The sequence below is a fragment of the Dendrobates tinctorius genome, unplaced genomic scaffold (genome assembly GCF_039654945.1).
Source record: "Dendrobates tinctorius isolate UK_male_01 unplaced genomic scaffold, ASM3965494v1 ptg000046l, whole genome shotgun sequence".
Lineage (NCBI taxonomy): Eukaryota > Metazoa > Chordata > Amphibia > Anura > Dendrobatidae > Dendrobates > Dendrobates tinctorius.
The window spans coordinates 66348121-66369728 of record NW_027361714.1 but is presented as its reverse complement, the minus strand read 5'-3'; the positions used below and the strand labels follow the sequence as shown (position 1 = coordinate 66369728).

General features: G+C 41.6%; 1 protein-coding gene across 1 annotated transcript in view; it reads left to right on the top strand.

Moving 5' to 3' along the window:
* NT5DC1 (5'-nucleotidase domain containing 1) overlaps positions 1 to 21608 on the top strand; it is a 430483-nt gene that overhangs the window by 61407 nt on the left and 347468 nt on the right. The gene's annotated exons all lie outside the window — the stretch shown is intronic.

Here is a 21608-nt window from a genome sequence, read left to right as displayed (position 1 = left end):
AAAATTCTTCCAGTTCTGTAAGATTCCTGCATGCATTGCTATTTTGAGATCTAGCCACATATTTTCAATGATATTCAGATCAGTGGACTGTGAGGGCCATTGTGAACCCTTCAACTTGAGCCTCTTCAGGTAGTTTATTGTGGATTTTGATGTGTGTTTAGGATCACTATTCATTTGTGGAAGCCATCCTCTTTTCAACTTCATCTTTTTTTTTACAGTTATGTTTGCATCAAGAATTTGTTGAACTTTCATTGAATTCATTCTTCCCTCTACCCATGAAATGTTCCCTGTGCCACTGGCTGCAACACAACCCCAGATCATGATTGATCCGCCATCTGTCACCCCTTTTTTCGAATATGAGCTGCTGGCACTGACATCAGGGGCTTAGCTACAGCATTCTGTAATGCTGTAGATAAGCCCCCGATGTAAACTGAAAGAAAAGAAAAAGGAGTTAGATTATACTCACCGGAGGGGCGGGGTCCGGTCTTGGTCCTATGGGTGTTGCAGTCCGGCGCCTCCCATCTTCATATGATGCCGTCCTCTTCTTTCATTCCTGTTGTGGCTCCGGCGCAGACACACTGCTCTGCCTTGTTGAGGGCAGAAAAGAATACTGCAGTGCGCAGGCGCCGGACCTCTCCAGGAGCCTGCGCACTGCAGTACTCTGCTCTGCCCTCAACAGGGCAGAGCAGTGCGCCTGCACAGGAGCCACGACAGGAAAGAAAGAAGAGGACGGCATTGTATGAAGATGGGAGGCGCCTGACCGGACGGCGACACCCATCGGACCTGACTGAACGCTGGGGTGAGTATAATCTAACTCTTTTTTTCTTATCTTTCAGGTTACATCGCGGGCTTATCTACAGCATTACAGAATGCTGTAGATAAGCTCCTTATGGCGGTGCCGGCAGCTCATATTCGAAAAAAGGGGTGACAGATTCCCTTTAATGGTTGATGAGATGTTCTTTTCATGAAACTCTATGCCCTTTTTTCTACACACATGATCATGGTGACCAAAGAGTTCTACTATGAACTCATCGGTCCACAGGACTTGTTTCCATAACGCATCAGACTTGTTTAAACGTTCTTTTGCATACTTCTGAAGCTGAATTTTATGGTGAAGACTCAGGAGAGGTTTTCTTCTGATGACTGTTCCATGAAGACCAGGTGTCTCTGAATAATAGAAAAATGTACCACGACTCAGAGTCTGCTAAGTCTTTCTGAAGGTCTTTTGCAGTCAAGCGGAGGTTCTGATTAGCCTCTACAGGAATCCTATGAGTCGCTCTGACTGAAACTTTCTTGGTCTTCCACACCTTATCTTGACCTCCACTGTTCCTGTTAACTGCTACTTTTTAATTACACTTTAAACTGTGGAAAGAGCAACTAGAAAACACCTTGCTAGGTTATTATAACTTTCTGCCTTGTGAGCTTCCACCATTTTCACTTTCAGAGTGCTAGGCAACTGTTTAGAAGAACCTATGACTGCTGTTTTTTAGCACAGGGTTAGAGGAGACTGGGTTTTTATAGAGCTGGGTAATTTGCATCACCTGGCCTTTCCTAACGATGATAGTTAACAATCCATAACCCTAAAGGCTATTTAAGGTCTAAAACCTTAGTTAAAGTTATCTGAGCACACAAATCTCCAAGGGTGCCCGATTTTTGCATTGGCTCATTTTCCTTTTTATGATTTTTTTAAACTGCAAACAATTACAATATATTTTTTTGTCTCAAATACAAAAGAAATTTTTCTTCTTTAGCTTTAAGTCTTTAAGCGATCGTTTCATCTTCAACGTGCTTAATTCTTCACAATAACAGTAATTTTCACCAGGGGTGCCCAAACTTTTACATGCCAATGTACCACTATATAAACTTTTAAACCAATCACTGCATTTATATAAGGGAGCTTTGCGCATGCACATGCTGTAGCCTTGGCTGCCTCCAGTATTTGAATTTACCACCCCCTAGTGTATGCAGCAGATTAGGATAGTCAAAAACCACAAGGGTTTGTATTAGAGCAGGGGAACATGGCTGCTTTCTTCCACAAACAGTGCCAGATCTGCCCATGGGTTATAGCATGGCAACCCCTTTGAAATGAATAGAGCTGTGCAGCAATACCAAATGCAAAGTACTGTTTTTGGAAGAAAGATGTTTTCCTAATAATCTACAACCCCTTTAACTTTTTGAGTGCTCTAGTTTTTCTTCTCTGGAGGGAGTGTTATCTTCCGTTAACAGGATCTGCTGACTCGACTTCAAGAATTCTGTTTTTGATTTCTGGAAATGGACTTTTTTAGCATGTTACCAAAGTGAGGCAGGTGGGGGCCATTGCAATTATTTTGTTTGGCCAAGACTGGAAGGCTTCACATTCTGTAGATCCCCAGGTCAAACTACGCTTGAGAGCCACCAATTATACATTAGCCACCAATTATATTTCAGATTTCTTAGATGGAAACACATCAAACACATAACTGAACTAAAATTGTTTCCATCAACTTTGTTATTGAATTGCAAATGTGAGCATTGTTTCCTTTGTTTCATCGCTTCTGATAGAGTTCATTAAAATGCTTATCAAATAATACCAGACAAAAGAAGTTTACTACTGTGGCTTAGATCCACCTAAATGCTTTACAACACTGTCCAAAAATTCCTGAAAAATGCCTCATTAATGTTGCCAGCAAAGTAAAGTACATTTCAGCAACTACTGTTGGCAGGCATGCAGATATTACTTATTTATTAATCGGTGATATGAAGTCTGTTTTTTAGTTGCTTTTGCTTGATAGATGAAAGTTGTACATAATTGACACAGTGCTTTGGTGTAGCACATAAGACTTTAATATTTTGCCATTTCAATCGGTCACTTTCGGGTTATTATTTCAAATGGTCTATATGGAACTGTTGACTGCTTAATGGCGCCTTCCCCTTCTTTCTTCATTTGGATCGAAAAACTGCTCCTAGACTGGAATCTAGAATTCCTGTAATGAAAGAAATATCGTTTTGTGTTCCAAAGAGTCAAAACAGTCATAACGTAATCACATTTCTCATGTTTGACGGGAGCATCGTTTTTGCCAAAGTAAACATTGGATAATGATGGTGAATGTAGCTGACAATCCTAATTATAACTTGTATAATGCATTACTGTAGAAAAGAGTGTCTGTCAAACAATCTATTGGACACTACTACTTAGTTTTATGTTGTGGAAAATGTAGGGCGTCATTGATTGTAACTTTACCTTAGTGTTTTGTATATAGTCTTTTGTTTTTTGTCATTTATATTCAGTGTGAATGTTTATTTACTCTGGATTTTGTTTCCTGCTAACATGAATTGTCTATAGCCTATAGGTTGAGACGTAGTAGAATTTTTTTTATTCAGAGCTTTGCTGCGAACCAGCAAAATGTGCATGTGTTGCATATTGATATCTGATGCCAATTTAGCTGGACTTTATGCTTGATATTGAATAATCTTCTATACTCCATAAAGTATACTAAAGCATAAATATAATATTTATACAACTATGATACATTGTTTCCTAAGTAAACTTGTAAGGGGTGTACAAGGACTAGTTTATGCTCCACTCCCCCCCCTTTGCCTGTATACGTCCCTGAGAAGCTGGTATATTTAGTGTCTTACAATGCTGATATATGTGTGTGTTGTAATATTGTTATGCTGTGTAATATACTGTATAGATAGGGAAAGTGTAGTATTTGGATTAGCCCACTTGAAGAGGGCATTGTAGGATAGTAATGAGAATAAGATAGGAACTAGTTAAATTAGGAGGGGCCAGCTGTGTGAGTAAGGTAGTGAGCTTCCTGAATTTAGTGAGTAGGGCCTTGGAGCCCCGACAAGGCAGTTGTGCCACGCAATGTTAAAGCATAATAGCTCAGCTCGTCCAGGGCCTAGAAGCTAATGGTCACACAAGAAGTGGGGGACTACAGGGCAGCATCAACATGGTGACAGCTAGTTACGTGGAATCGATCCCAAATGTCCTGGGCGAAACGGACAGGGATCTCCAGAAGAGGATTAGACAGAGTGCTGCGGTACCGAAGGCAACAATACGACCCTGCGATATTCCTGGAGGCGTATTGGACAGCACAGGGAAAGGAAAGGTTATGCTGTGTGAAGGATCCTGTGTTGTACCTGTGACTAATCTGGACAAGCTGAGACAAGAACTGAGTAAAGTTCTTTGTTTAAAACTGGATCTGGACTCTGCCTGTCTTTGCATGGTATTTGGGAGAGGAAATCCCGAACAGACTGGAGAGGACTCTGATGTGCAAGTAAGTGAACCATCAAATGCACAACCAAAGGGACAATGTATTTATGTGACGGCGGGCCTGGGTGTGCCAGTATTGTCACCCTCAGCCACGACTACCCCCCTGGTCCCCATTACAAACTGACATAATAACATTTATATACTCTAGTTTATATGATGGATAGGATTAGTCGCAAAACCTATTTTACGGTTGCAAAACCTCATTACGGACTTGTTTGCTTATCTTTTTATTTTTTTAATTTGTCAGATCCAATCAAAGAACTCGGCTGCAATAAATTTGCCTTCCCCCGTTATAATGTTGATAATTTCTGGCAGGTGTTGTCACTTCATTTCTATGGGTGACTGTGACAGAGACCCTGGGTACCAGAAATACCGCTGAGCCAGTATGATTGATTGTTCACATAGGCAATGGATAGCTATATGGCGTTATCATGGTTTACCTACATTCTGACATTAAGGCTGTGTTCACACACAGCGGTTTTTTTTTAGGTTTTCCCGCGGATTTACCAAAAAATCCGCTCAAAAAACGCTTAAAAGAAGATTCACATTCATTTTAATGCATTTTGCACTTTTTGTTCATATTGCTGCGTATTTTACCGTGAAAAAAACCTCTTTGTGGTAAAAAACGCAGCATGATCATTAATTTCGTGGTAAATTCCGCATGTCTGGCTTTTTTCTATGTGTCTGGGGACGTGCAGAAAAAAATCACGGCAAAAACGTGCAGAAATACGCGGAAAAAACATGCATTTTCTGGAAAGGAGTCCTGTTTGAGCTAGTACATCATGAGTCTTCCTGGGAATGATGCAACAAGTTTTTCACACCTGGATTTGGGAATCCTCTGCCATTCTTCCTTGCAAATCCTCTCCAGTTCCGTCAGGTTGGATGGTGAACATTGGTGGACAGCCATTTTCAGGTCTCTCCAGATATGCTCAATTGGGTTTGGGTTAGGGCTCTGGCTGGACCAGTCAAGAATGGTCAAAGTGTTGTTCTGAAGTCACTCCTTTGTGATTTTAGCTGTGTGCTTAGGGTCATTGTGTTTTTGTAAGGTGAACTTTCGGCCAAGTCTGGAGTCCAGAGGACTCTGGAAGAGGTTTTCAACCAGGATAACTCTGTACTAGGCCGCATTCATGTTTCCTTCAATTGCAACCAGTCGTCCTGACCCTGCAGATGAAAAACACCCCCACACCCCCATAGGATGAAGCTGCCACTATTGTGAAACTACAAGTTTCACTATTGGGATTGTATTGGGCAAGGTGATGAGCAGTGCTTGGTTTTCTCCACACGTACCACTTAGAATTATCACCAAAATGTTCTATTTTCGTCTCATCAGACCAGAGAATCTTATTTCTCATAGTCTGGGAGTCCTTCATGTGTTTTTTTAGCAAACTCTATGCAGGCTTTCATATGTCTTGCAATGAGGAGAGGCTTCCGTCGGGCCACTCAGCCATAAAGGCCCAACTGGTGGAGGGCTGCAGTGATAGTTGACTTTGTGGAACATTCTCCCTTCTCCCTACTGCATCTGTGGAGCTCAGCCACATTGGTCTTGGGGTTCTACTTTACCTGTCTCACCAAGGCTCTTCGCCCACGATTGCTCAGTTTGGCTGGACAGCCAGGACTAAGGAGAGTTCTGATGGTCCCAAACCTCTTCCATTTAAGGATTAGGAAGTACTGCATAAATTCTTTTGTAACCTTGGCCAGATCTGTGCCTTGCCACAATACTGTTTTCTGAGCTCCTTGGCCAGTTCCTTTGACCTCATGATACTCATTTGGTCTGACATGCACTGTGAGCTGTGAGGTCTTATATAGACAGGTGTGTGCCTTTCCAAATCAAGTCCAAGGAAGGAGAAGTATGGCTGATTAGGGCGCTCAGACCAAGACAATTGTTTAGATGGAAAAGAAACTTCTTTACTTGGTCATTATGTCCTCAGCAGGTGAGGACATAATGACCAAGTAAAGGAGTTTCTTTTCCATCTAAAGCAAGTGTCTGTCTTGGTCTGAGCACTCCAATCAGCCATACTTCTCCGTCCTTACATTTTACACCCTTCTGGGTGAACGGCTTGGTGCAGCACAGACCCAGCAGACTTTCAACCATCCTGCAAGACCTGAAAGACGGAGGACCTGTGGTGACATCAGCATCACATGACGCTCCACGTGACCGGCTATCCTCTGAACCCGGAAGCCGGGATGGCGAATGGTGTGCGATAAGCACAGCAGGCTCTGCAAACGTGGTTGCCGGCAGCATAACAACAGTAGGTTAGTCTACTTTTTTCTTAACCTCCTTCACTTGACCACCGGGTATCACACCAGGCACGCCCCCTCCTCTCTCTTATTTTGTTTCTACTATCAGTTTAATTAAACATAGCTGGACTCTAATGAAGTAGTAGAACCATCTCAAGGAGGATCACAAGGAAATCAACAGCATGTGACTTACATATGAGTGTCTGAGCAAAGGGTCTTAAAGCTTATGACCATTTGATAGTTCAGTTTTCTTTTTTAACAAATTTGCAAAAATTTCTACATTTCTGGGGGTTTTTCAGTCAAGATGGGGTGCAAAGTGTAGATAAATGAGAAAAAATGAACTTTTTTGAATTTACCAAATGGCTGCAATGAAACAAAGAGTGAAAAATTTAAAGGGGTCTCAATATGTTCCGAACACACCAAAGTCATTTGGTTAGCACATGAGTATACTCGGATAACACCTTATCTGTAAGGTGTAGCAAGAGTGGACCCTCTGTGTCGCGGTACTGAGGTCCCTGGACCGAGCTGGCCAGGTGGTGCCGACCCCTATACAGGGACCGTTCGCAGCAGGCGCGAAGGAGTCGAATACCGCGACAGCTGATACCAAGAGGGGTGGCTCTAGAGAGGATGAGACAACAAGGCAAAGTGTCATGAGCGACCGGAGTCAGGAGCAACCGGAGTCAGGGGCGAGTAGAGTCAGGAGTAACTGGAGTCAGAAGTGACCGGAGTAGGAATGACAGTAGTCAGGAGTGACCGGAATCAGGAGCGACAGGACGGGGCCAGAGTACCATACAGGAAGGCACACGATAATCAGGCGCCTCCATGAGGGAGGAGCTGCCTGATATACCCTGTGCTGGAGCTTGATTGGAGATCGCTCCACAGGGATGGTGCAGAAGGGGTTAAGGGGAGAGAAGAGCCCGCGGCCTAAGGCGCATGCCTGGAGCAAGAGCAGGACAGGAAGGAGAACCATCATGCTGGATCCCCCGGGCTGCAGGACGGGAGACTGAGGGCGCCGCGCAGCGGCAGGAGCGGGGAGCCGGGGGAAGGGTCTGGGAGCAGTAGCAGGGGAAGCGGGACCCGGCATGACAGGCGGCGCCGGCTCCGGCCTGACAGGCGGCGCCGGCATGACATTATCCCAGCACGTTTGCTCCTCACTAGTCAGAATGTAGAACAATTGAAGCCAGAGTGAAAAGTAGGTATGGCTTACTACTTGGACAGAAATTAGACATGGCTATAAAAATGAGAAAAAAGCCTCATATCTACTCTACAGAGACCCTGTAAAAGACAATGGCAGTCATTTACGTTGTAACATAATAGATCACTTGTAGTGGTATTAGCCTAGCTGTACCTGCGATATGATATCAGTTTTGATAGATGTGGGTTAATGTCTTAGTCCAGCAAAATAAAACAATAATTCCAGAAATGGTTAAAGTGCAACAATTTTATTTTGACAGTATTTCTTTTATGATCAGTAGAAATGCGTAACAATCGTTTTTTTTTTTACCTAGGGATATTTTTATATACTGTATGTAACAAGGTTGTGGTAGGGTAGGGATTTCTTTCAACAGGTTACTGTACTGAAGAGTAACAATTCAGCTATTAAAAGCTCCATAATTGCGCACTAATATAAAAAAAATATAAAGGGTTAATAAGAATAAAGCAGTGTTGCATACAACCTGGATTAACCTACAAAATAAACCACTGTCGTATTATTTTAAACCATAGCACATGAATATTGTTGTTTGTTACAAGTAAGAAATCTGTACTGAACTTCAGCTAGTTCCCATTGAAATATGCTTTTCATTCATTCAATTGTCAGTTCTTATTCACATGTCTACCGAATATGTTCATTCACTTACACATTGCATCTATGTATGAATAGTGCGCAAATGGAAAATGCTATTAGGAAGTGTGTCCGATGCCTACTGTAATGCTAAAAAATGATACTATTCATTAACTTCCATCTATTTTACTATTATTATTTGCTACGTTTCTGTTGGGGCATCTGTAAAATATACATAAAAGAACTTTTTGGATGCTCCTCCAAACATCACTTTTAGGGCATATTGTAGATACCTAGTTTCAGACACCATTACAGAGACCACTGACTTGCCTAATCCTGATGCGAATTGAGCATATACAGTAAATCAGTCATAAAGAACACAAGATAACCAACATGATATATGTCCGACACCATTCACCATATATATTCATGCTTAGGGGTTGATCATCTTTAGCATCATTTGAGTATAAGGCCTCTTTCACACTTCCGTTTTTTACAATCAGTCACAATCCGCCAGGTTTCGAAAAAAAACGGATCCTCAATTTTTTTTTGAGGATCCGTTTTTTTCCCATTGACTTGCATTAATGGCGGATTGTGACGGATTGCTGTCCGTTGCATCCGTTTTTTGTGAGGATCCGCCAAAAGTTGCTGTCCGTCACCATCCTCAAAGATTTCAAAACGGAGCTTGTAACGTTTTTTTCTCTGGCGGATCCTCCAGACACCCATTTAACCCGAAATTCTTTCTGGGTGCCGGACAAAAAAAAAAAAAAATTCTCTCTCTCTCTCTCTCTCTCTCCAGCGATTCCTTTAAATTTCTTCATTTTCAGGATCCATCTGAAAACGGATCCTGTGACATCCGTTCACATCAGTTGAAAACGGATCCGCTTGTCCGCCTTTTTGGCGGATTATAACTGATGCAAAAAACTGAAGTGTGAAAGAGGCCTAAGACTGTTTTTCTGAAGATAGTGCAATGTGTTTCATTTGTGCCCTGCAGTTTTAAATGACATTTGACGGTAAGTATAAATATGAAAATTCCAGTACAGTTTATGTGTTTTATGTTACTTGCTTCTATAGCGCCATCATATTCCACCGTGATTACATACATCATCATCACTGCCCACATTGGGGCTCACAAGCTAAATTCCATTTCTTGCATGTTCTTGGAATGTGGGCGGAAACCGGAGTAAAGCTATATGTCACACATGCAGATTCCTTGCAGATGTTGTCCTTGGTGGAATTTGAGCTCAGGACCCAAGCACTGCAATGCTATATTGCTATCCACCTTGCCGCATTATTTAGTAATTGAAAGACAATTGAATGGCACATTTTATTTAAAGGGAATCTGCCAGGAGGATATCTACCCCCAAACTATTTATCTATGCATGCAGCTCTTTCAAAGACAAGTCTTGGAATATCTATACATGGCGAGTCCCTTCCTATATTAATGAGAAATCCGCTTTTGAATTGATATTCAAATAAGGCTGAAGAGCTATTGTAGATCTGACGCCTCTGTTAAGGGGGTTTTACACTAAGCAATATCGCTAGCAATATCGCTAAAACGTCACCGGTTTTGTGACGTTATAGCGATATTGCTAGCGATATCGCTATGTGTGATACTTACCAACGACCGGCTCCCCCGCTGTCCATCGCTGATCGCGCGAGAATGTCCGGCTCCATTTCTCATCATCAGCTTCCTGCTGGGGCTTCCTGCTGTGACGACGAGCGACGTGTGGAGGCGGGCGGGAGGACGTCAGGATCGCTGTGTGTGAAAGGTGAGTATCGTGTGCTGCGTCGCTGCTGCATCGCTGTGAGATCTTTCTGTGTGAAAGCTCACTAGCGATCATTTAGCGATGCACCAGCGATCCTGACCGGGTCGGATCGCTCGTTGGATCGCTGGTGCATCGCTAAATGTAAAAGGGCCTTTACTATAACTCTATTTACCACCCAGCCATACTCCCTCCTGCTTAACTAACAGCCTTTATGTTGTGTTGTGTGACTTCAGACAAAGGAGCCATCTGTCAATCAGGAGGAGGTGGCGGCTCTGGGTGGGGAATAGAGCTGGAGTGACAGAGGCTTCAGATCTACCATAGTTGTACAGCCTCATTTGCATATCATGTCTAGTGCGGATTTCTTAGTAACAGAGGAAAGAACTGGCTATGGAAAGGTGTCGCTGGAATTGTCTTTAAAAGAGCTACCTGCTCATATAAACAGTTTGGGATGTGAAATGCTGCCGACAGATTCCCTTTAAGAGAATTTCCTCTCAAAACAAATATGTATTAGACATTATACCAAAAGTTGTGCCCTTTTGGTTTACATACAGACCTGTTGATATTTTCTCTTGTGTAACAGCTCTAAGCATTTTGTTAAGAAACTAGAGGCAGTATCACAATTTGTCAGCATTTTTCATGCAATAATATTTTCATAGTTTTTACAAAAGTTTGTAAAAGTACTTTGTGCTTTACTTCTGGAAAAAGCCAAACGTGCCAAGATATCGGTAAACATTAGAAACCTTCTTACCAAACCTTAGCTACTACGTTTTATTTGTTGATTCATCACTATTTGTTAGTTAGGGTTAAAAGCCTTGTGTAAGGGTATGTTTAGACTGAATTATTTAACAAGAATTTTGGAGCAAATTTAGCTAAAAATCCAATCAAAGTAGCAACAAATACTCTCTGTATAAGCTTCCAATTCCAATGGGAAAATATGTCTGTAGTCCACGTAGTGCTGTCTCTTTCCATGTGTTTTTCAGCATAGGAAAAACACGTCAATTCTCAAAGCATTTCTGTCTGAAAAAGTTACTATTCTGGCCACTGATTGAATTAGAAGCAGGAATATGTACAAAAAAATGTGTGTAAAAGAAGCACACCAAAACTGCTTCAGTAGATTTTTATTACAGGGAAGTCCTCATGAGAAAATCTACAAGTGAATATGACCTAAAAACTTGGGGGCAGATGAGACTGATTTACGTTTTGTAAGACAGTGCTGCTGATTAATTGTCTATACATTTTAACTGATCCTTTTTGCATAATCTGAATTTGAGTTATGTTTATTAGAAAATTATATTATATACAAAATAGCTCAACATTTTCAGAAAAAAATGCATACAATTTTGTATGGCTGAGACAAACCAAAGCAAAATATGGACACTGCTACCTATGTTGGATGGTTATTTCTATTTTTTTTTAAATAGCAGTCAAAGTGAGAATGCCGAGACAACCAAAAGTCATATTATCCAGCGTGTAAGTTTTTCATGGATTCTGTCCAGGAGAAACTTCAATCTGCATTTCAAGTTTTCCACATTGTAACAGTTAAACAATCTGTAACTACAGAATGTGGCAGCGAGGCAACATCTGTTTTTGCTACAGTTCCTACCATATGTGTGGTATGATTGAACATTTTTGCCAAGATCTCATACAATGCTAGTTGTAAGTATATTGTTGTGCATATTGATTGATGTTTCCGTATTAGAACTGGAAGTGATTTACCACATCTGAGAATGCTTGAGATATGTCTGAGCATCCTGGGTTTGTCATCTACCCGGACTCATCATCTACCAAGACTCTACTGGCACACAGTTAATAAGAGTAAACAGTGCTCCGACTCCACAGCACTGCCTCTCTACTGTACATGTATATAACTTTCCCAAATTCTTATGAAAACATTACTGTACCCAATTTATTACATATTTTTAGAGTTGGAGTCAGTCCATTTTGTACCGACTCCACCAAAATGGACACAGACAAAAATCTACAAAATGTTGCTGCTTTCACAGTTGAGATTTTGAAGACAAGATATCACAGAAGAGCAGGCCTTATACAGTTGTGCTCAGTGTTGCAGACACGCCTGAATACTAAAAGAGTTGGATGTAAAAGAGAAGCTGTCACTACGTTTTAATACTCCATCTGAGAGCATCATGATGTAGAAGCTGAGACCTTGATTCTAGCAATGTATCACTCATGTATTTCTTGATGTTGCTTTGATAAAATCACTGTTTTATCTGCGGAAGATCTACCAGTTCTCTGAATTCTGAGCTCTGAATAACCCCATCCATGCCAGTGATTGGCCGCTCTATGTGTATACTGTGCATAGGCAGAATGCTGCCAGTGGTGGGGCTGGGATATACAGAGCTCAAGAATGTGGAGGACTACATGGCAGCAGGTTTACTAGTCCCCTAGTGATAATTCCCTGCTGATAGAACTGTGATTTTTATAAAATGATAGTGAGCAGCCAAGTACATCATACATTGCTGTAATCACAGTCTCTGTACGTATATTATGGTGCTCTCAGATTAGGTGGGAAAAACCTGCTGGCAGATTCCCTTTAAAGAAAGAGTAACTGAACTTTGCTAAAAGTTGCAAAGACATCAAAACTTTTCTTTTGGGAAAATGTCCTATTGTCAAATGAAACAAAACTAGAGCTTTTTGGCAATACTTACCAACGCTATGTAGGTCATGAAATAAAGCCTATAAAGAAAAGTGTACTATACCCACAGTGAAACATAGTGGACAAACCATTATGTTGGGGTTCTGCCTTTGAAACTAGAGGCCTTGAATGTTTTACAGGAACTTTGAAATCAGAGGATTTTCACAGCAGAGCAACATGTTCTACTTAGTATAAGGGAACGAGGTATGAGTCAAATAAAATGGGTCATACAGCAGGATAATGACTCCAAACACAAATCCAAAAGTACAGAAAGGGAACTGTTTTGGATTGACCAGCAATGAGTCTTGAGCTCAAGTCAGTAGAAAATCATTGGAGAGAGCTGAAATCTGCGAATGGGAAAACATTCAAGAGCTTGAGAAAATTGCAGTGTAAGTAACATCAGCAGACAGGTACAAAAAACTCACAGATGACTTTGGTAGGCTGTCATTGTTGTGAAAAGTTGTGCAACCAAGTATTAGGGAAAAGTGCCTTTATTAATGCCCATGCCATATTCTACTTTTCTTCCTCTTTTTTTAGGATTGCTTGTATGTTGACAAGTCAACTTTTCAGTTGAATTTATGTGGACATGCTGTTAAAATATTCTAATGATACTAAGCGGATGCATAACTGCATATTTCTAGACACTTGCTTTTTATAATAAACAATCATGGGTGACAATAAAGTGGACCACAACTGTGTCTTCATTATTTAACATGTTTCAATGAGAAGGGCAAAGACATTGCCCTTAAAATATACAGTATTTTAGGGAGAACACAGCATTTTAAAAATGGCAAGCTTACCCAACTAGGGAAATTAAACTTTTGAAAAATTTTTCAGATCGTCTTGAACAGTCCGAGTAAGATTTTTAAAGGGGTTGTCGGGCTTTTCACATAATCTCAGTACATATCTGGGCTGCAGAATGGTGACAATTCTAGATATCACTCTCTTGCTGTGTGTCTGGGGGAGGAGCAACTGGGTGGTTCTGCTCTCTGCAATGAGGCTGCTAGAGGGGGAGGATTTGTTACTGTGTGAGGAGGGCTTGTTCATGTGGACGTGGAGGGCCTGTTGCTATGGAGGGTGGGGTTGTTGCTATAGAGGGCAGGTTTTTAGTAGAGTAGGAGGAAACGACCAGTTCTCATTTCAATGCCAGAACACCCCCCCCTTGGAGGTTCTGCTCAGAAGCAAGAGAGTGATATCTAGAAAACCCTGCAAACTGGTGACAGAAGGTAAATTACTTACTGTCACTATTCTGCAGCCCAGATACGCACTGAGATTATGTGAAAAGCCCGGACAACCCCTTTAAGGTTATGGTCAATTGTGTCTTTGTGCGATTTGCATAAAACAAAGTCTAAGTCATCGATAAAGTCACTTTCCTTTGTGCCTCTCTCAATGAAACATTTTTTAATGTTTTTTTTAGGTGGTAGTTAACCCCCTATAGATTGGTTAAAGCCTTTATGAATCTTATCTTTGCTGGAGAGTATGTGGAAATAAAAGAAACTTGATCCATATTTTCTGGTATTGCTCTAAAATCCAGAGTTTTTGGAGTGACATTTCCACTTTAATAAAAAAAAAGTTACTGGTAACAACATTATAATTACCCTGCAATTAATTTTGGTTTCTCTAGAAATAGAGCATATCCACTCAGAATATAGATTTATACTAATACACATTTTCTCAGTGGCTAAAAACGCTATAGCTTTAAATTGGGAAAGAGCTACCATTCCTACACTTCAAGATATAATAGAGAAGACGTCATTACATAATTATTACGAGAATATTTTAGCAATTGCTAATAACACTTGGGAAAAATAATTATTTAATTGGAAACCATGGCTTAACTTTTTGGAAAAATTTTCGGGCTGACAACCTACTAGTCTAGCTTTTTTTCTGTGTTCTGTCATTTTCACAGTGCTGAAACAACATAACAACAGTATCTTCTTTTTTTTCTTTAAGATTTTTTTTACCTTTTTCCTTTGTCCCTCCTTTTCTTCCTTCCCTTCTCTTTTCTTTACTTTTCCTTCCCCAATATCCTCAAGGATATCAAGATTTGTACATTAATACTAATCCTTGAGTTACCCTAATGTCTAATTTTTGTAAATACCGTATATTCTTGTGTATAAGCTGAGATTTTCAGCCTATTTTTGGGGGGCTGAAAGTCCCCCTCTTGGCTTATACGCGAGTCATATACCAGGGGTCGGCAGGGGAGGGGGAGCGGGGGTGTCAGATCATACTGACCCCTCCGGCGCGGTCTCTGCAGCCCCCTGCTTCTCCCACGGTGTTAGGCTACTTCCTTCAGCGGTCACTTGGGAACGCTCTTTAAAGTCATGAATATGCGCATATTCATGACTTTAATGAGCGGTACCACGTGATTGCTGAAGGAAGGAGCCTGAGACCAGGAGAAGCGGGGCTGCAGAGATGGCGCCAGGAGGGGGTAAGTATATGCTATATTCACCTGTCCCCGCTTCATCGCTGCGCGCTGCTCTGTCCTCCGCGTCCCCCTCCTCCGCGGTGATATAGTTAGTGCGCGCCGCGCCCTCTGCCTGAACAGTCACTGACAGAGGGACCCGGAAGACAGCAACACGCAGCGATGGACCGGGGACAGGTGAATATCGCCAGTGCTGGCCCCCAGCGGCGAGAGGTGAGGATGTCATTTTTCTTTTAATTTACAGCAGCATCATATGGGGGCATAATGTATGGAGCATCTTATGGGGGCATAATCTATGGAGCATCTTATGGGGAAATAATCTATGGAGCATCTTATGGGGCATAATCTGGAGCATTTTATGAGGCAGCATATGGGGGCATAATCTATGGCGCAGCATATGGGGCATAAACTATGGAGCATATTGTGGGGCATAATCTATAGGGCATTTTATGGGGCATAATCTATGAAGCATCTTATGGGGGTATAATCTATGGAGCATTTTATGGGGCATAATCTATGGAGCATCTTATGGGACAGCATATAGGGCATAATCTGTGGAATATCTTATGGGGCCATAACCTTTATGGAGCAGCATATGGGGCGTATTTTGTATGGAGCATCTTATGGGGCCATCATGAACTGTATGGAGCATTATATGTGGCTCCTGATTCAATATGGATATTCAAAAACATTTAACCTACTGATGTCTCAATTAATTTTACTTTTTTTTGTATCTATTTTTATTTTTTAAATTTACCAGTAGCTGCTGCATTTTCCACCATAGGCTTATACGCGAGTCAATACGTTTTCACAGTTTTTTGTGGCAAAATTAGGGGGGTTGGCTTATACACGGGTCGGCTTATACACAAGTATATACAGTAGTTTAAAATTTGTTAATAAAAATGTATTTAAACAAAAAAAAAAGTTTAGGCAGTCGCCCTGCTTCAGTGATAAAAAAACGAATGGGATAAAACAGAAGGAACTATGATGGCACCTGAGAAATAAATCAGGATGGTGCTTTCGGCTAGTAACGCTTGAACAGACCTGTGAATGTAGCCTTACTGTACAGCTGGTTGTCAGTTTCTAAAGTGACGTCCTGTTGTATATAGTGTCAGAACCAAAATGTAATTACTTCAGGAGGTAATAGTGAAAGTAATAAACAAATGTAATGCACATATCCTGCCATTTTTATATTTCTTTTATCATAAAGCATAAAAGAAACCTTTAATATATCTGTTTTTATCTGCAAAGGGAATCTATCAACAAAGATGTGATTACTAAAGTGCAGGGAGGATACATAGGGCTCAGAAATACTTGTTAATGATATTGCAGTTATAAAACCATGGTGCCCCCCTTTCTCTGCTTTTCTGGGTGGTCCAAAAATGGACACTAGTCTCTGCACTTTTAGAATAGCCACGCTGCCTTAAGTGGCGCTTTCTGGAAATAGAAAATAATAAATTAAAAATGTAATTGTAAATCAATTTTGTCTAGGGAGGTAATCACTATAGTAAATGAAAATGACTGTTGTCTTGTTACACTGAAAGGATCCTGTTCTGGCATGTTAATATGACAGGTGTTTGTGAGCATGTGCAGTAGGAATCACCGCTTCACGTGTAAGAAGATGTGCTTCCATTGGGTGTTAGCTAATACTGGAAATACCTGTGGTGCTGAGGCTAAAAAGAGGCTACTCACACTACTTTCTTATTGAATGCTGAGCGGCTGCTGTTATTTGGAGACAGCATATACTGTATACTGCCAAGCTATCTTCAGGTCACAGCAGCAGAGCTTCCTACTGCACATGCTCACAAGCACCTATCTTATTAATACTCTAAGCAAGAAACAAAATGATACAAGCGTCCTTGTAATGAGCGCACAAGCCTCCCATGTTACCTTTGTTTTCCTTTATCAGTTCTTCCTACACAGTCTCAAGATAGATTAATCACCTGCAGTTTCACTTTTGTTGCATTGCTGGTACCCCTGATAAATATATATTACGGTATATGCTGTTTATGCGTTACAGTTGAGTATGATATAAACATGATTATTCAACAGAATTAAAACCTTCAACGGCTATCTTATCTTACAACAAAACAACACATAATAGATGTGACCAGGGCTGTGAAAGTGGAGTCGGTGTCGGTGTCCATTTTGGTAGAGTTGCAGTTGGAGTCGGTCTGCTAAAATATATAATAAATTGGGTACAGCAGTACAATTCAGGATGTGCTGTAAATGTTTCATAAGAATTTGGGAAAGTTATGAAATGTCCTATAAAAGTATGTTCTGTTCGTGATCTAAGGATCTGGGCTTTAAGCTGAGATGAATCTGCTGCACTTTATGTACATGCTCAGTAGTGAGGTCATGCTGGGGCGTCAGAGTTAGAGTTGGAAGTCAAAGAAATTGAGGAGTCGGAGTTGGTGGTTTGACTACACAATCCTGGATGTGGCAATGAAGAATAATAAGACAGTTGCTCATACTGAAAGCAGAGTTTGTAGGGGAGTAATGAGTAATATGCCTGATAGATCGGCTGTATAGATCTGTGTAACGTGCATTCATACAGTGGTTTCTGTTCTCCTCCGTCCCTGCACACATTCTCTGCTACTCCAAGATCAGTGTCAACACTCAACTTGACATTACTGTTCAGACCACATTGTGTGGTTGCTGTGAGTCCTGCCTGCTGCATGCGGCACGGTGCCTGCTTGACAGGTATATTCTGTTCAAAGCACAGACAGGAAATCTGTTACTGTGTGCTTTGAACAGACTATATCAGGAGGCAAGGTGCTGGAGGTTACATGATCACATTTGACAGCTCAGGAGCAGAGCAGAGTTTTAACAGCAAATAGATTATCAACTTTCTTCATTTCTCAAAGCCTTCACAATGCTTTAATAATTTATGTGCCTGGTATTTCTCCTTAGACAAAGCAAGTGTGATTTGCTAATGAAAGGTATTTTATCATTTTATTAAATCTTATATTATTTATGCATTTATTGTTATTTCTGGTGAAGCCCTTTAATTCTTGACCTTGGAGTGCTAACAGCTATCAGCCTGTAACATCGGCATCCCCCAGATTACTGGTGAGACTGCATTATTTTCATTCCCCCAAATGTGCCGATTGCAACAGATAGACCACTGTAAAAGAGTTTATAAGCTGAAAGGTTGATTCTAAAGTTATCTTTTAAAAAAAAATGTTGGAGGTTGGCTGTAACAAGCAGTTCTGGATTTCTTAACTATAACTGAAAAGCAAAAGGGGTGCAATATAGTGTATTACCGTATTCGGTGTACATAGAAAGATCGACCCAAACAGTGCTCACCTTTGAAAGCTGTGCTGGAACCAGGCACAACTCTGTGGAAAGCGCCAGGTGCGGACTGGGACTGAAATTCAGCCCTGGCATTTGAAATCACACAAGCCCATGTTGTCCCCATCCCCAAGCACTAGATGGAATATATTTCTAATATTACCCTTGATGGAGGAAAGCAAGATTTACTACAAGACCAATATATCGAATGATTCCCGTGACCTGCTGAGGTAAGTGACGGAGTCAGCGACTTTGTGCGCTGTCACAAATTTTAACAGTATGGGTGTCTTGAGAACACCGATTCTGTTAACAACGTAGCAGACAAGGCAGCCCACGACCAAACAGGCCCTTCTGGCATTTGCCAGATTTGCCAGATGGCCAGTCCGGCCCTGGCAAAGCACGTAAATAAAAAAAGGGCTGGCTGCTGCTCCTTCCTATGAGCTAGAAACGCCGGTTCCAGAGAATGTATCACAGAAGTAAAAAAGAAAAAGAAGACAGATTGTGTAGGCAGCTGTCTGCAAAGAGAAACTGGAAGCCAGCTGATAAAACTGAGGTTGTACTTTATTGTGGACAACATGTTTTGAAATCAGTCTAATTTCTTCCTCAAATACCTAATTGCTGACAGCAATTTAAACAAACTGCCTTCTTTTTAATTTTCTTTTTATATTTGTGGTGTTTTAACTATAACTGAGACCCATTGCTGGATTGGTATTGTCATTTCACACTTTGACCAAGTTTCACTTTTACCTCCTCATTTTGTAAAGATGAAGATGTGAAAGACCAACCAGTGGCATGATACTAAAAGCCCCATTACACATAACGATGTTCCAGCGATCCCACCAACGATCCGACATGGATGGGATCGCTGGGACATCGTTAGGCTGATCGCTGGTGAGCTGTCACATAGACAGCCCCTCCAGCGATCAGGACCAGCGAGCAAGCTGGTTTCTAATGTAAACATCGGGTATCCAGGAGCCGCGGCTCTTGGATACCCGCTGTTTACCTTGGAAACCGGTGTACACGCTGGTTTCCAAGGTAAACAGCGGGTATCCAAGAGCTGCGGCTCCTGGATACCCAATGTTTACATTAGAAACAAGCGTCCAGCGTCACTGATCGCTAGTCTCTCGCTGCCACACGCAGTGATGCGTGCTGGCCAGCGGGAGACCAGCGATCAAAAAATGGCCAGGCCGATCAAGCATGATCAGCAATATCCGGCGGGGGGGGGGGGCGGTCACTGATCCCCGTCACACACAGCGATCTTGCTGGCGAGATTGCTGTGGCGTCACAAAATCAGCGATCTCGCTAGCGAGATCGCTATGTGTGATGGGGCCTTTAAGGTGATCAGTAAACCTCAGTCGTTATGCCTGTTTACAAAGGAAGACCAAGGTAAACAATGCACACTGAGCGATCTGTACTGGATCGCTCATTGTACATAGGGTGCTATATTCTCAGCAGTGAGAGTTATGTTTGCCCAGGTTGATTACCACTAAGAATGATGATCTTTTTCTCTACAAAGGATCAATTCATCCTATGAACATGCATGTTGCTCATCCATTTTGTGATTGGCAGCCTATTTACACTGCAAGATACTGTATATACTCGTGTACATTTTTTTGTGCTGAAAACGCCCCCCTCGGCTTATACATTAATCATTGTCCAGAAAGCTGGCGGGTGAGGGGGAGCGGCGGAGCAGCGGGTCACAGAGGCAGGGGCTGGCGGCTGTGGCTAAATCCTGTGCAGCTGCTGTAATAATCCACAGTGCCAGCTGCAGCCGCCGGCTCCCAGAACACATCATACTCGCCTACCTGCACGCCCTGTGTGCTGGCACTGCATCTCATTCGTTCCGGTGCCTGTAGCTCTTCCTGCTGCAGGATGATGTGGCCCCGCTCATTAAGATAATGAATATGCACTGCTCTCCACTCCCATAGGCGTGGAGCACATATTCATTACCTTAATGAGCGGGGCCACGTGATCGCTTGGTAGGAAGAGCTGCAGGTGCCGGCGACCGGAACTAGATGCAGTGCCAGCACCCAGGGTGTGAAGGTAGGTGAGTAGGATGTTTGTTTTTTTCGATAGGAAACATGCAAACAAGGATAGGGGATAAGGAGCCATGCATACAGGGACAGGTGAGGCATGCATACAGGGACGGGTGAGGCATGCATACCAGGACAGGGGAGGCATGCATACCAGGACAGGGACAGGGAGGCATGCAAACAATTACATGAACGGGGGAACCATGCGTACCAGGACAGGGACGGGGGGAGTCATGCATACCAGGACAGGGATGAGGGGACATGGCATGCCTGGTTTATACTCGAGTCAATAAGCTTTCCCAGTTTTCCGTGACAAAAGTAGGTGCCTCAGCTTATACTCGGGGTTGGCTTATACTCGAGTATATACGGTAATTGTGAAATGAGAATTTTTAAGAACTCTTGTTCATTATTATCTTTCAGTGTATATATAGCGTTAAACACGAAATGATTCTCGGATTTAGATTGTTTCAGTGTTTGAAATGATTGTTACTCATCTTGAGTTGTCTTTGCGTCAACACAAAGTATCAATATCGTGGAAGATTTGGACAATAGTGATGTGTTATACATCAGACTTGGGTTTTCTGCTTCTATTTCATTCATGTTTGTTTAGGAGTTCCATTTGTCTGTTAAATATTAGAAACTAGCAGAATTCTAATGGAAGTACCGTAAGTTTTATCAGTCATTTTTATTTTACTTTGATAGGTCCCTTTTAAGTGAAGCTTTCTAAATCTTATAAATGTATTGCTCTGTTGCAGAATGCATTATCAACAATGCCCTATGCTCTATTTACGCAGTAAATTTTTGAGATGAAGTGATTTGTTTAATTAGGCAGGTCAAAAAGAAACTTTTTCCGATGGCCCCCCTCATATGTTGTCTGCAAAGTGCAGGTGCTGTTTTGTGTATTGATGCTATGAGCACATTAAAAAAAGCCACTCTGCTCTAAAGTGGTAAAAAGGCACAGTTTAGATGTATCCTCTTGAAAATGCTGCTTAACTTTAAATATTTGTTTCACTAAGTATCCCTTATGACTGACATATCAGTTAAGTAAAGTGCCAGGTTTGAGATCTTGAAACAAATCAGATTAAAAAAAAATCTGAAAATCATTTAAACTTACAGCAATTATTCATGCATCTAAAAACAAAAAAAAAGTATTGT